This window comes from Natrix helvetica, assembly GCF_964273705.1.
Source record: "Natrix helvetica genome assembly, chromosome: 6".
Lineage (NCBI taxonomy): Eukaryota > Metazoa > Chordata > Lepidosauria > Squamata > Natricidae > Natrix > Natrix helvetica.
The window spans coordinates 51335559-51349216 of record NC_138553.1 but is presented as its reverse complement, the minus strand read 5'-3'; positions in this window follow the sequence as shown (position 1 = coordinate 51349216).

The window sequence follows — 13658 nt, the reverse complement described above, 5'->3', positions numbered from 1 at the left end:
GTAGTCCGCAGGGAATTCCAGCCCATGCCTTGGTCGATTCCGGGGCTACCACGAACTTTAGGGATGCGGCATTTGCTACCAAATACAACGTCCCTCTGTGTCTGGTGGACCCACCAATGCGTGTGGAGACGATTGATGGTCGGGTGCTTCTGTCTGGGCCTATCAAGGCCGCCACGCAGCCTTTGCATCTGATCTTCGGGGAGCATGAGGAGGCCATCCAATTTTACGTGGCTTTGGGCCTGCATTTCCCCTTGGTGTTGGGCTTGGCTTGGCTGCGGGCGCACGACCCTCAGATCTACTGGTCGCAGAACCGGATCTCGTTCCCGTCCTTGCAATGCGTCAACCACACCTGTCAGGTTTCTTTCTCAGTTTTCTGTTCCACTTTCACACAACCTCCCTTCTCCCCACAGAAGGTCCTGTGCTCTGGCGAAACCCCCTTGCTTTCCAGGGTCTTTCAGTCAAACAGATCTGGGTGCAGATAGGAAAGGCACAGAGGAGCAAGATCCAGCTGTGATTGGGAGAAGGGTCCTCTCGCTTACACACATAGGCATACACACATTTCCCTCACTTTCCTGGGTTTAAAAGTTAAAATTTAGAGGTACTCACCTTCTTTCCAAGCAGCCATTGAATTCAAGACTCTAACTCCCTTTACTATCCTTGCTCCAAATGGCCAAGGTCTGGGTAACCCACCACAGATACAAAGGGTCTGTTGTCGGAAAGGTGGAGGCTTACAGACCAGGTACATTGGTCAGGTTAGCTTGGAGTCCCATCTAGGTTGTCAAATTTTGGGAAGACAAATCAGTCCGGCTACAAGTCAGGAGAAAGATGCTGGAAATAAAATGGAGGGTTTGGTGATTGAGATGCTCCAGGGGGTTGCACAATGTAGTAAGTCTTGTGTCTTTTACTATTCCAATGGTGCTGGGTTAATCCTATTATGTCTTAAAAGTCATATCCTGTCCTTAGAATTTGGGTGAGGGAATGAAAATTTTTAATACTATCAGTACCAGCCTGAAGCATATTGTTTGTTAATAGATTGGCCCACTCTTCCTGAATAGATACAAAATCTGCATTCCTAAAGGCCAGCCTCTTAAAGTTTCTTAGTTTGAAGTTGTTTTCCTGTGGCAGGAAGACTGGGGCTGCTTTCTGCTTTTGTTAATATTTTTCTCAATTTCTCCTCTGAGGAAATATTATATCTCTTTTTAATATTAAAAATAAAGAACATTTAAATCTGGGGGAAGGTGTTTCCTACAACAGAATAGTACACCCCAAAACGCATAGTGTATAACCATTTCACAGGATCCATACGTCTATAGGATTCATGTATTTTATTTATTTTTATTTGTTTATTTATTTCATCAAGCATGAATTAGATAACAGATATAAGTATAGACATGATTATGAATACATGAAATTAATATGAATACAAGAGAATATTAGGACAGGGACAGTAGGCACCCTGGTGCGCTTATGCACACCCCTTAAAGACCTCTTAGGAATGGGGTGAGGTCGACAGTAGACAGTCTAAGGTTAAAGTTTTGGTGGTTTGAGAAAGAAACCACATTGTCAGGTAGTGCATTCCAGACATTGACAACTCTGTTACTGAAGTTGTATTTTCTGCAACCAAGATACATTAGAGTTAAATTTTGCTGGTACATAATTTGACGATACTCTTTAATTATGTGACCTAGTAATTTTTTTTTCAAAACAGGACATATCTTTTAAAGCAATTAAGTTTTTTTTTAAGATATAATACAATTAAGTAGTTAAGTAGTATTTAGTAGTTTCAATACCATTGATTATAAGAGCTTGAAGAAGCCTTTTTGAATTACAATAACTGATTTGACTTTATTTGACTTGATTTAATAGACTTGAGTCAATCTATCCTTAAAACATTTAGAAGTATTTAGGTTTAGCCATGCACATGATAACAACAGTTACAGTTGTAGAAAGTAGGATGAATAGAATGTGTTCTTTCTTGTTGCAGAAAGCAGACAGTGTCTTCTTCTATGTGCGAAATATAAATAAATCACTCTAGCAAAATGGTGTAATTAGCCAGCATAAAAGACATTTATATTTATTCATGTTGTTATGACTACCCTCATTGAAGAGTGCATAATATTTTTGGCTAGTTCCCATTACCTTAAATTTGTAAAAATGCCATCCTTATTGATGTAGAGAAGTTCTTTTTTCTTTTCAAGGATACAATTTTCTAGTAAAATTCATGCTATTTAAGCTGAAACTTTCTTCTTTCCATGCAATTCATAATTTGTGGATTTTAAAAAACTTTTCTGATATGCCTTCAGTTTCATTCCTGCTATTTTAATATGAAGATTCTGATTATTGTTCTATAATAAATGCACTAACAAAATGATCAGGTCTTTTCTCAAGTCTCTTCATTGTAAAATTAGGAATGTTGGCAAATATTTGAATTGAAACACAATTTTTGAAAATAATACAATTTGAAATGCTTATAAGTAGGCAAACAAAATTTAAAAATATATTTATTTTGTGAAATATAATTGCCTTGTTATTTAAGGCAAATCAGTTTTGTGATGTGGCTCTTGCAAGAATTGCACTGTTGAGTTTGTTGTAGCTGCTGTAAGCCAAAAAATCATAATATGCAGAATGTTTATGAATAATCTATGGCCTGTAAATATATCAAAAGACAGTATTTTCCATGGGGTAAAATTATATGCCAGGGTTTATAAACAGTGCCACCTTGTAGATATTTATTCAGAAGCAAGTTTTACTAAGCTCCACATAATTTATTCACAGTCAATCTATATAAAGATTTTTCATTTCATAGATAGTCTTCCTGACTTTGGCTGTTTGCATGATTGTTACCACCAAGGAATTCTTTCATTAACAGTTCACACGTTAGAGAGCCTGCAACCATTTTCCTGTTATCCACTGTGTGAGCAAAAAGATAATGAAGACAAAGGACACGGTAAGCTCTCTTATTCTTTCTTTTTTTGGAAGAGTGCCACTTGCCTATTTTCCTCTGCTAGAGTTCTGCTTGTTTAATTGCCTTACAAAGTTATCCTTTGGCAACTTTGCCATCAAAGGAACCTGACAGTTATTACAATTTTTTAAATGAAAAATGCAGTATATTATGTGTGAAACCTTATTCACAAAACACAAACATTTTCTTCAATTAACCAAGATCGCTTACAAGAAAAATTCAGAATTTGATGATGTTTCTACATGCTCATTTCTTGTTCATATGTACAACATCCTAAAGTAAAATATGGTTAGAATAATTTGTAGATCAATATGTTATAAAAATTCAGCTATTTTAGTTACATGAGACTATCATGTTAAAGTTATCATATGTTTTATTTATTTTGGACATATCTTGTTATAGTAATATAGTACTTGGAGTTTATTAACCCAGGTTATAAGCCTGAAAAAGAAAACATGTGTATAGACACTAGGGTAATCTAAGTCAACAAAGAAAAGTCATGGTGACTACAATATTGTTGAGTAGCAATCTACCCTGTTAAAAATGTAGCAACTGCAAGGATATCAACCATAGTTAAAGGTTAATTTCCTTGTAGACTGCTTAGAACTAGGTAGAATCAAAACAGGCATTCCATTTGCTTTCTTTGTGTTCTTTTAAAGAACACCAGCAGAGAACTATTGTCACCAAATAATCATGTTCTAGGATGCAGCAACTATTGGTAAGACTCATACTCACTGAATGAGATCAAAGACAAAGCAGCTTTATTATAGTCTTCATTATTTATGAGTAAGAAATTTCAGAATGATGCACTTTTATTTATTCACTCCAACATTTATGGAGTAAGCAAATGAAACACTTTTAAATTCTGAACTGATGATTATATCCAGATTATATCCTTCTGACCAAAAACTGTTACTTATCTTGAAAATTTTGTTTGCCTTGAAAAAAAAATGCTAGCAAAATAATAATGCAGTAAAAATGCATTAAAATTCTAAATTTTGCCTAAGGTGTTTTTGGTAAAAACTCTTACGTATGTGTGTTTTACCTAAAAGCTACCTTATGGCAATCAAATACTACTGAATAGTACTTTGAATTTGATCTTCAAATGATGTTTCACAGTACACCATTCAAGAACAGAACATTTGGCTGTCTTCATCTGTCAGACCTGCCACCATTTAAACCTGTAAACAGAAACAATCGGTAATGGCTCTCTCCTAACTTAAGAAATGAAGACTCTTGAAATGGAGTATTTCAAAAGAAACCTTTTACTAAGAAGAATGGAAGCCATTAAATTCAAAGCAGCATCTGAATCCCCTTAGGCAATGCAAGTAGAATTAAAGCAGTAGAGACCCTCCCATTTATTAGAATGCAGATTTTAGCCAATACACAAGTGTGAAGATGTTTCCTTTATCAACTGCCCTGAGAGCCGAATAAACATACATTCCCATGGCTATCTTCCATTAGACAGTAAAGTGAAACATCCCACATGGCCATCACAAACATTCCCCCAAAAGGTGTTGGGATCTCAGACATTTCAGTGGCAGGAAACCAGTTGTAAATTATCAGTTGTCACAGGCACTGCTAATAAATTGCCTCCAAGGCCCCCCTCCTCTCAGTTGAATGGCAGTATCACTTTTAGGGATCTGACACAACCTTTGGCTCCATTTGTTGAGAAAGGTATAGCTTATTAGAAGTCAAGTGTATTGCAGTAATGGATAGCCAGAACTGAGCATCTTGTTCCAAAATCCCTAAGTTCAACTTTTCCCTCCCTTAATTACCTCCTATTTCCCACCCCATGCGACCAGTCAGGTTGGGACAGGAAGTTTTTGTAATGGTCAGTCCAGGCCCAGGATGGTATGCAGTTAGTATGTCAGATGACCTTGAAGCAGCATCTGTAAGAGATAACAGCACTTACTTTCATTTCCCCCCTTGCCTTCCTCCATCTCCACAGTTCATTGCAGTTTGTCACCATAATGTAGTGAACCACAAGCAAACATAAGATGGCAGCTGACACTATCACTTTAAGGCAATCTTTTCCAAGATAGAATTATTAAAGCAACAACATATCTTTTCAGCCTTTTATAGAAGTCTGAGGAAGACACACATGCTTTGGTGATTAATTCTGGAAGTTTGTAAGCCCTACAAAAAAAAAAGATTAAAGGAGGATTTCTATGCAATCAAAACAAACAACCACCACCACAACAAAAATAGTGTTCTTTGCTTTGACCCAAAAATTATATTTAAGAGTTTTCAGGCTGTTGCAAATACTATAGACTGAATGCTATTATAGGTTTAAGAACACCAAATTAGGAAAAGAAGATTAATTCTTGACACCCATGAATGTTAATTATTACTATTCAAACAGTTTATATCAAATGTTTAAAGACTAGAACAGTTTTGAACACTTATGCTGTTGCTTCATAGCTACTTCATAAAGTAACAGTGTCATGAAGTAGAAAGGACAATATACTTAAATGACAGGCTACCAGTCCCATTAGATTGAAATATAACTATAATTTACTTATTTTCCTTGGAAATTTAATATAACATTAACAGAAAGTATTTCCAGAACAGAAATGAACTTCTTTTAATACATACACTCATATTGTAATCACTTTTTCTTTTTATGTTTCCCATTATACTGGTTTCTTTAAAAAATAGTTAACATTGCCTTTACCCTTGACTACAACTGTGGATCAAGTAATCTAGTTTTCTATTTTCCAGGAACGATCTGCAGTTCGGTACTAGTCCTAATTTCCTTCAGAGATACACTCTGCCCAGCTAGTTATACAATGGAAAACAGCTGCCAATGCTTGTCACACCATCTGTGCAGTGTGACTTTGGGATATAAGCAGCAGCTCAGCAATAAGGTTTGTGCCAGGTTCCATTTTTAGTTGTAATTGCTGCCCCATTGACATCAGTGGGATGGCACTGTTTCAACATGAAGGAATGGCCTGTTGATTTTAGCAGTGAAAAAATATATGACCACTATGGATAACTTTAGTATCAGATTTACTCTAAGCATTTTACTACGCAAACACAGCAGCACATTCAGGTATCATTTTTTCATCACGTTCTTCTTGAAACATTTTATGGAAAGCAGTATGAACTCTTGGTAGGAAAGGCTGATAGCAGAGATAGTAGTAAGCAGATCCTACACAGTGTCATAAGACCAATGTGTCTCTTTGTTTATAGTTTTTCCTAATGCTGATGTAACAATGTTGCAATGTATAGATATTGGCAATCTGAAAAAAATATGGACCTCTACTATTTCATCAAAGTAACTCTGGAAAGATTAGACGTGATGGAAAAGGTTGCTTAGTTAAGTTCAGTTTCCATTTAGAAACTGACTCTAAACAAACCACTACAACAGGCACATAAACTCCAATATCCCATTATTCCTAGCTGACAGTATCCCATTATTCTTTTCCTCCATTTATATCTTTGAGAGACACAGAACCAATGAAACAACTTCAATAATTGTACTATTTTCTTTTGTGTATCAATATGATTTAAGAAGCTTTAAACTATCTTGTCTGCAGTTTGGTCTGTTTTCTTTCTACTTAGAAAACAAGTCAGTTGTTTTTACGTATATCAGAGAAAGATGAAATTCTTTTCAAGAACTCCAACCTCTGGATTATTTAACTCACAGAAGGAACAAGGAAATAGTTGTGAATAACCATACATCTAAGCTATTGATCAGTTTTATGCAGAGTTGAAGCAACCACCTAGGTCATTGAGCCCCAACAGCCACCAAAGTAAAATGGACTCAATTCCAATCCTACTGTGAGGCCTGCAGTCATATTCCTTTTAGGATCTTTGGCCTGCCACACTCTCTATTATTTTACTATGCTGTTTCATTAGTGGGGTAATTGGGAGGGGGAATAATAAGGAGTAGAATATGAATGTTGTTGTCAAAATAAAACATTCCTTTCTAGAAACCCAAGGTCATTCTTTGCCTCTGCACCTCTGCACCTGACCAGAAGTGGATGGGTGGAGATGCTACCGTGGCAATGGAAGATTGGACCATGTGATGGACTTGTGGGTGTGGGGGTAAGATCATGAACTTTCAGCTGGGTGGAAAACCCAGGAAGCTTTCAGATTCGGGTTTTCCACAGATGTGCCAACATGTCTCTCTTAATAAATTGGAACTTAGAGCAATGCTTTGCCTTGGACTCTGATTTAATTTTGGATGATATTTGGAATGCTGACATTAACCCAAATCTCCTTTAAAAATAAATCACCAGCAACCTTGGCACGGGGGCTGGCGTGGGGTGCTGACTCCCAACACTGACCTGACCTGGTCAGGGTAAAATATCAGCAAAGATGAAAATCGAGCCTTTGAGAATGGAAGCAGAGGACGAGTCGCTTCTCTGCAAACCTTCCACTTTTACAAAGGAATCTGTGGAGGAGGAAGGCAAGAGATTTATAGCATCTGGGAAGATGCAGTCGCAGCCGGAGGGGATTGGAAAAGCTATTTCAACACACGGCTTGAGGGGACCAAAGCAATCACCCAGCAGATGATTGGAGCCTCCCAGACCAACTTGCGCAGCCAAACGTGAGTGGATATTTCCTCTCCTTCACTAGCAAAAGCTGCAATTGACTGGAGGACTGGAGTGGAGTGCTTGGCTCCAGCACCAATATCACAAACGTGTGCACCAACCACCAGCGCAGTTAAGAAAAGGTCCTAGAAGCCACCACAAAAGAGTCATCTGGGCCAACAACCTCAGGAGGTAGATCCGCAACCTAAGGTGATGAAAAGCCCAACCAATGGGGAGGCCTCGGAGGAGGAAAATGCTGAAGATGACCCAATGGTGAGTGCACCATCCATCCCTTTACTATAAAATGCAACCTCCAAGTGCTCGAAATGGGAGTGGAGGGGGAAGTTGGGGCAATTGTGGACACCGGCTGTACCCGATGTTTAATCAGCATGTCGACTGTGGAGCAGCTAGGCATATGAACAAGACCTCTAAGACCTCATTTGGTTTAAGCAAGTGGATGGAACACTAATTGGAGGGGCCCCAGCCACAAAAATTACCGAGTTGGTAAAGTTAATGATAGGCTGCCACTATGAATTCTTCAGATTCATTGTAGCTCCAAGAATGCAGAAATCAATTATCTTGGGGCTTGCATGGCCGGACAAGTGGGCACCTACAATAAAGTGAGAAGACGGCTTTAGAAAATTGATTATCAGCTTTGGGCCATTACCACCAGTGAAGCCAAAAGGCCACCCAGGAACAATTGAATCCAACAGCCCAGACCATCCAGAACCTGCAGCACCTGCAGCAGACACCAAACCCCCAGGGATCCAACAAGTACCAAAAGACTACCGGGACTTGGCAGAGATGTTCAGTGAGGAAGATGGCAACTATCTTCCCCCTCACTGGCCCACAGATTGCACAATATAGTTCAAACCTGGGGCTACTTTACCAAAGCAAAAAATGTACTCCATGACTAGCAAAGAGATGGTTAAATTGAGGAAATACATCAACATCAATTTGAAACGGGGCTTTCTTGAACCAGCGGAGTCAAAAGTAGCTTTTCAGAGAAAAGAAAGATGGCGGTATTCATCTCTGTGTTGATCTGCGAGCCTTGAATGTGGTATGACAAAAGAACACTTATCCCCTTCCCCTCATGAAAGATATGTTGAACCATTTGGCTAAAGGCAAGATCTTCACCAAGCTGGACTTGAGAGAGGTGTATTACGGCATACAGATCAGAGAGGGAGATGAGTGGAAGACCACTTTTAACATCCCCCTTGGTAGTTTTCAATACAAAGTCATGCCATTTGGGCTACAAGGAACACCAGCAGTCTTCATGCAGTACATAAATGAGGTGCTACATGAGCACCTGTACTGCGGAGTGCTCGTTTATCTCGATGACATCTTGATCTTCTCTGAAACCCTAGAAGAACACATGAAGCTGGTACGGCAAATCCTGGAAAAACTTCTAGCCGCCAAGCTATATGCAAAGTTGTCGAAGTGTGAGTTCCACAAGACCTCACTAGATTACTTGGGTTATCACATCTCCAACGAGGGGATAGAAATGGATCCAGGAACAGTGAAAGCTGTGTTAGACCGGAAACCTCCAAGTACTCGCAGACAACTACAAAGCTTCCTTGGATTTGCCAATTTCTACAGGCAGTTCATTCTGACTTTTGCAGAAATTGCCTTCCCGTTGACTGAGGTCTTTAAAATGGGGCCTTCTCCAATGAAGCCAAAAGCAAACCAACCCTGAAGTGAACAATGGACTGTCAAAAAGCCTTTGAGAAATTAAAACGGCTCTTTGCCCAAGAGCCCATACTGCAATACCCCAACCCAGAATGACCATTCATAATCCAGATGGATGCCAGTGATATAGCAATAGCTGCAGTGCTACTGCAAAAGAATAAAGATGGCCACCTCTTGCCATGCACTTACATCTCCAAAAAACTCACCACTACTGAAAGGAGGTGGACCATTTCAGAGAAACAAACGTTTGCGATCAGGTGGAGCATGCTCATCTGGAGACATCTCCTGGAAAGGGGGGAATATGCCGTTCGAGGTCTGGACTGATCATAAAAACCTCAAAACTCTCAAAGCCCATCGAAGGTTATCCCCCAAACAAGTTCGCTGGGCACAATACTTCCAAAGGTTCAAATTCAAAATTAAACACATCCCTGCAGGGAAGAACTTGTTGGCTGATGCTTTGTCGAGAAAACCGCAGTACAACAGTAAGAAGGAAGAAGTTGTTCAACCCATCATTTCTTCCTCCCTCCAAAAGGCAGGCCAGGTCACTACCCAAAGCCAGGACAAGCTGACGTCAGCGCCAAAATCAGCACTCCCTGCAGACCTGTGGCTCAACAATAACAAGGACATTCTAACAATGAACTGTGGCTTAGCCTGGAAGGGGTCCAAACTGTACGTCCCTGCGGGGTTGAGGCTGAAAGTTCTACAGTGAAGCCACTAGGAGGCCATTTTGGATTCCTAAAAGTGCTCCACCTCGCCAGGCATCCATTTTGGTGGCCAAAGATGAAATTGGAGGTGGAAGATTATGTAAAAAGCTGTGCTACTTGTGCAATGATGAAGACACAGCCGGGGAAGCCCTCAGGACTACTACAATGAGTGGCCAGCCCTAGCCAACCATGGGAAGAGATTGCAATGGACTTCATCGTCGAGCTCCCAGACAGCAGCGGGAATAGAGTAATCTGGACACTGATTGATTTGTTTTCAAGCAGGCGCATTTCATCGCTTGCTCAGAGTTGCCGTCCGCAAAGAAATTAGCAAAAATGTTTGTGAAACACATTTATTGCCTGCACAGGATGCCCAAGAGGATCATTTCAGACCGCCGAGTTCAGTTCACCGCTAAGTTCTGGAGAGGGTTCCTGAGGTCTATTGGGTTCACACAAGGACTCAGCTCAGTATTTCATCCCAGCACAAACGGCACAGCGGAAAGGGCCAAAGTGATGGTGGAACAATACATCCAATGTTACGTGGATTATCAGCAAGACAACTGGTCAGACTTGCTACCCTTCACTGAAGTGGCATACAACAATGCGATCCACAGTAGCACTGGATTAACTCCTTTCCAGATTACCAATGGCATGGAATTTGTTCCCATGCCTGAGCTGCCTAGAGAATCTCCTTCCTCTATGTCTCGAATGAATGGATGGGCACTCTGAAGAAAGGATGGGAAAATACAAAGAAAGCTCTAACAGATGCGGCAGAAGTCTACAAGATGCAAGCTGATAAACACTGCTTGCTCCAACTCCCCTTTCATATGGGGGGGACAAAGTCTTTGTATCTACCAAATACATAAGATTAAGAATTCCTAGCAAGAAATTGGACCCAAATTTCTAGGTCCATTCCCAATAGTGAAGATAATTAACCCAGTTACAGTTCAACTCAGTCTACCAAGAATTCTAGAGAAGATTAACCCAGTATTTCATTGCAGCTTGTTGAAACCAGTAATTGGGTCCAGCATAAGACCGTCCATCCAAACTCCCCCCCTCCTGTAATGATAGAAGAGGAGACACATTATGAGGTCAAAATAATCTTAGACTCCAGGCTGTATAGGGGTTGCTTACAGTATTTAGTGCATTGGAAGGGGTATCCTTTGTCTGAAGCTACTTGGGTGAAAAGCTGGGACCTAAAAGCGGCTAAGTTAGTAAAACAATTCCATGAGAAGTTTCCCGAGAAGCCAAAGGGTCCCGCTGGGGGGGGGGGAGAGGTGGTTAATTCTGTTACATTAACCCCTATGTTATTCTCTTTTCAGGAAATGTTTTTCTTCTGAGGAGAGACCGCCTGTCAGGCCTGCAACCTGTTCCTTTTAGGATCTTTGGCCTGCCACACTCTCTATTATTTTACTATGCTATTTCATTAGTGGGGAATTGGAAGGGGGAATAGTAAGGAGTAAAATGTGTTGTTGTCAAAATAAAAAATTCCTTCTAGAAACCAAGGTCATCTTTTGTTCTCTACACCTCTGAGCCTGACTGGAAGTGGATGGGTGGAGATGCCAGCATGGCAATGGAAGATTGGACCATGTGATGGACTTGTGGGTGTGGGGGCAAGATCATGAAGTTTCAACTGGGTGGAAAACCCAGGAAGCTTTCAGATTCAGGTTTTCCACAGATGTGCCAACATGTCTCTCTTAATAAATTGGAACTTAGAGCAATGCTTTGCCTTAGACTCTGATTTAATTTTTGATGATATTTAGAACGCTAACACCTACCCTTGGAAACTCCTCTTACTTGAAGGATCTTCATACATTTTACACTAAGTCCTAGAAGTTTAATTCCTTAGGTTCATAGCCACATAGGTGCTTGAAGTTCATTATCTTTTCACTACCTACATCAGCCTACTTTAAATGTAGGAGGTGTTAGTTGATTCCAGTAAAGATGTAGTTGGATCGTATGTTTGCTATATTGCCTTGGCTATTGTATTATGGTTTGCTTTTATTTTGTAATTAGAGATATCATTGTTGTCTTTATATTTTGACCCATCTATGTAAGATGGATGCCCATACAAAGTTTAAATAAATAAATTCCAGGCCTCTCAGAGTCAGCCAGTTGTCATATGGTGACTATTCTTTGGGCATATTCATCAGCTGGCAAATAATGAGACATCTTCTCTTTCATACCTCAAGAAAAATTGTCATAGTGCTAGCTTGCTCCTCAGAACTGGGTGGGCCTTTTTCCAGAGGGAAGTCAACCAACTGGATGGAGGAATTCTAGTGATATATAGGCTCTTTGATTGTCATGGTCTCCTGATGAAGACATCTGAAATAGTTTCAAATGTACTATTTGAATTAGAAAAGTATTCCAGAAGCTACCTTTAAAAAGTCAGCACAAAATTTTGAAGCTCTATAAGAGTCTTAGGCTGTCATCAGGAAAATCTACATGGCAGGCTGTAGGCTCAATTTGCTCCTTGAATAAGATAAAAAGAATCTGAATATTGGACAGGTTGTAGTTTCTCCTATCATGATAAGATGTATGGTAAACTTTGGTCATTGTACTATTCCTTATCTTTGGATGTTGGGCATCCATTATATAGCCTGCTGTCAGGTCATGTTTATGTGATCTAGTAGATTTTTGAATGCTCTGAGAAATTTTTGGCAGCCAGAGCAGATGGTTCTGTGAAAATTTTTGTTAAATGGACAAACAGAACTGGCCACTGACATAATTTCTTGCAAATTAACTTTCAGGGTTTAAACTTCTTCCTGCTTTTTTGTGAAACTGCAGGACATAAACAGGTCAGGAGATAGCTAGGATGATGTAAAAATTTCCAAAGACCTGATTATGAAATCCTATTAATGCATATAACTATCTCTATTGCATGGCAGTGAAGACCATACAAAAAACTTGTGAAGATAGAATTATTTACCTTTATGCTGTCTTGAACATTACTTTTGACATAGTATGTGTAAAGTATCCAGTACACTTTTAAAATTTATATATGAGTTGTAGGGGTAGATACAGCTTATTCATCCTATTACATGCTCTCTTGATTCTTGTCCATTTTTGGTTTATTTGAGTTATTTGATGGGGTAGGCGGGGTTTGGGGAACACCTCTTTGCATTACTTATTGTTTATCAGATGTGTATGTTGCTTTTGCTCCAGCTATGGTCAGCTTCCTGACATTAGCACAAGCTAGCTATAACTGTCCATAGACTTGGACAAATATGGGTAGGAATGAAATGTTTCTTGTGATCTAGAACTATAAAAGTAAAAGCTGTAAAAGACAATTAACAGGCTCTCAGTAGGCAGAATTTATGATACAGAATTTATATCCAGTCCTACTTCAAATCTTGCATGTTCTCTCCTTATGCTTTCTTCCCCTTATAAGTCTTAGCCTTTCTTGTCTCATATCCCAGGCTTTATTGCTAAGCACTGCAGAAAATCAGTGGCATTTCAGTTTTCATGCTAAGACAATTCCCTTTTGCTAGATACTTCTGACATGAGCTCAAGACAGCTTACAGAAAGATCTTTCATTTTAGCTCTATAACAACCCTGTGAGATAGACTGGATAAGAGGACTGGCTAAAAGACACAGTGAATTTGCTGAAGAGGTTATGCCTAGATTCAGAAGATTTTTTGCCAACTACCACTGAAATATTAAATTTTTGAGTAAAATGTTCATCAGAATGGTCTCAGTGCAACAGCAAACATCTTGGAAGATACCAAGTAGTTAGATCTTTTTTTTTAGTTTTGGTTTGAGGAC